The following is a 3,080-nucleotide window of genomic DNA, read 5'->3' on the forward strand; positions in this document are numbered from 1 at the left end:
TCAGAGTTCAGCAAGTGCCAGCCATGTTATCGAAGTGGTAATTGAATTTTATGAACCCTCTGTGGTGCAGACAGCATAGGAATGCCTGCAAGAACCATGCGGCGTGGTTAAGATGAACACATTTCCAACAATAATGGATTGTCGAACTAAGCCTTATAGCACACAGCCAAAAGGACATACTGTTTTGATGCTTTGATTTATGATATTGAACATTTTGGAGTAAGCCCCATTTGGAAGCATGACAACAAAGAGGACATTGGGAGAGAAATCTAATATTGCCCAGAAATCTCCATCAAAAGCTTTGTTGATAATCTCAGGTGCAGATATGTATGTGACAAATCATCTCCTTGCGTAGTTAAAGATATCTTTGCCTCACTGTTGAATGGAATCCTTGAGTGGACAAAGAACATAAAAATCCCCAAATAATTTTCAATGAAATGCACCTTATCACTACACCGGCAATTAAGTGCTTTCAAAATTTCACATTCACAGAAATGATCTCAATAGTCTCACTGCTTTGCAATGCTGTTTCTAAAAAAGAACATTTATAGTTTGGGAAAATAGCACAAAAATGAAACTGCTGGAATTGTTTTGGTTGCTGAAAATATACTTGGCCTCAGCAACGGTGGCACTGTGAAAAGGAAAAAGCTTTGGCTCTGAGCTCAGGCAGACCCTGAGTTTGAATCCTCGCTCCTTCATTTTACTATGTCCTTAATAGGTCACTTACTTCTTTGAGTTTCTTCATATTACTCTGTGAAAATGAGCTCAAATAATGTCCACCTCTGAACATTAAGTGCTTTGCTCTTCTAAATACTTATTGTATTTAAAGCTTTCATTTGCAAACCTACTATGTGTTCCCCACAGTCAGGTACTATAATGTATTATAATGCTGCAACGGAGCTTGTATTTAGGGTGATGGACTCCTCCCAGTTTGTCCAGGACTATCCAGATTTTACAAGTGAAAAGTCCTGAGTCCCAGGGACCATCTAAGTCTAGGATGAACTTCTTACAGATGTGAAAATGGAGACTCAGCTGTGCAAATCACCAATATCCCATAGCTAGAAAAGAATAGGCCTGCCTTTCAAACTCAGGCTTGAATTATTCTCAAGCCCTGGTTCTGTCTGCAGCTCTAAACTCTATAAGTGTTTCTTGCTTTATTGTGTTCCCAGAATGTTCTGAACTTTAGAAATAATTGTACATCATACCACATTTTTTCAACTGCCTTTAATTATGATTTCAGGAATGCAAGTGTGTGTATGTGTTTATGTGTTTTGGAGAGCTCTTCAGATGATAGTGATAATGAAAATGATAGTTTAAAAGTCTAACATTTATTTCAAAGAACTTTCTGCTGTTTGTCAATGTGGAGACCATTCATTCATTCGTTCATTCAGTGGTATGCAGTGAGGTCCTACTGTGTGTCAGGTACTTGGGCAGATACAAAGAAGACTATAACTTTTGGTCTCAAGATGCTATAATGGGGATATAAAGAATTGGGTGGAAAATATGTAGAACTCTGGCAAGTTCTCAAGCCCCTGCGAGCAAGGAGGCTCCTTCCTCTCCTCTGCTCTGTGCTATAGCCTCATGGATCTTCCTTAATGCTTGCACCTTATCGCTGGCACTGTTTTGTTTTGTTTGCTTGTTTTTCATTAGTTGTTACTTCTGACTGGAAGATTCTTTCTCTTACTCTTTGTCATTTAGATGAAATGTCACCTCTTCACAAAGAACTTCCTTGACTACCTTCTACTAAATTAGCCACCCATAGATTTTTCTATTATATCACCCTGTTTTGATGATTGTCCTAGGTTTCTTTATTCATTATTTGAAGCATATCTTCCATGTTCTCTGCCTTTTCTTTGCCTGCCTTCCCCAACATAAATTCTAGGAAGAAGAGGAAACTTGTTTCTTTTATTGTTTATCTGTGGCTGTGTTCCCTGGACCTAAAACCATGCTGGGTACAGAGAAGCAATCAGTAGGTACTTGCTGAATGAATATAGTAAATGAGTTAATGAGTATTTTGGATGCCAGAGGGGATCGTTAATTCAGCACTTGAGTAAGGAAAGGTGCGAGGGGACTGTGCTTGAAGGGACATCTCATGTCCGCTTTAATTTTTGTTGTTCTACTTGTAAAGGCAGTATGTTCTCCATTCATTAAGATCTTGTTGCAAATTCTTTTCTAGCTCTCTTTGGATTCATGTTCATAGATATTTTGAGCAAAATCAAATCACTCAATAGTTTTATGTTGGTTTGGGGTTATATTTCCTTATAATCTCAGTTTAAAGGTTGCTTTGTTTTTGACGAACCCAGCCAAGTCTGTAGTGTTGGATCTTTGAGAATGTCCAATTTTTTTTTCTACCATCATGAACACGGGGCATGGGGTAGAACAGTCTCAAAGACCGATTGAGACAAACCTGTGTGGGGACTTAAAGTAGAAGCAAAATGACTTCTGTTTGAATTCTAGATCCACCAGTTTCTTTTAACTATTTTTTCATTTCCTCATTTGTAACATGGGGATATGGAGAACCCCCACTGCACGGGGCTGTTGTGCAAGGTGAACAATGCAATACAAGTACTGTGCTCAGCTCAATGCAAATATGCAAGGAATGTTAGCTGATTTTGATAATACCTGAGCATAAAACCCTAGAAGTCAAGTTTGCTTTCCAATTTCTCTCAAAAAACAAATAGAAATTACCCCAAGAGACAAGTGGGAAAGAGAAGGCAGATAGAGGAAGTGAAGTTGTGAATAGGAAAAACTTTGTTAAAAAGATTTTTTTTTTAATTAAAGAACTTTAGAGCCACATCACATCAACCAGAAGCTTCAAAACATCAAACTTCTATTAACTGCGACTCTCACATTGCCCAGATGGTAGCCCTGGCATGGCCCAGCTCTACAGCATCACTGGAAATATGCTTTTCTGGGTATTTGGCAAGAGCAGAACGACCGAGAAAGTGTGGGCCCTTCAAGCTGGATAACTGGGAGGATGGCAAGCACTTTACTTAGATAAGAAAGCCAGGGAAGTGAGTTTTCCTTGGTCAGACACCAAGTTCAAATTTCAGAATATAGTGGTGTCTGGCAGGTTGTCC

This window comes from Otolemur garnettii, unplaced genomic scaffold (genome assembly GCF_000181295.1).
Source record: "Otolemur garnettii isolate 467f Iridium unplaced genomic scaffold, OtoGar3 scaffold00004, whole genome shotgun sequence".
Taxonomy (NCBI): domain Eukaryota; kingdom Metazoa; phylum Chordata; class Mammalia; order Primates; family Galagidae; genus Otolemur; species Otolemur garnettii.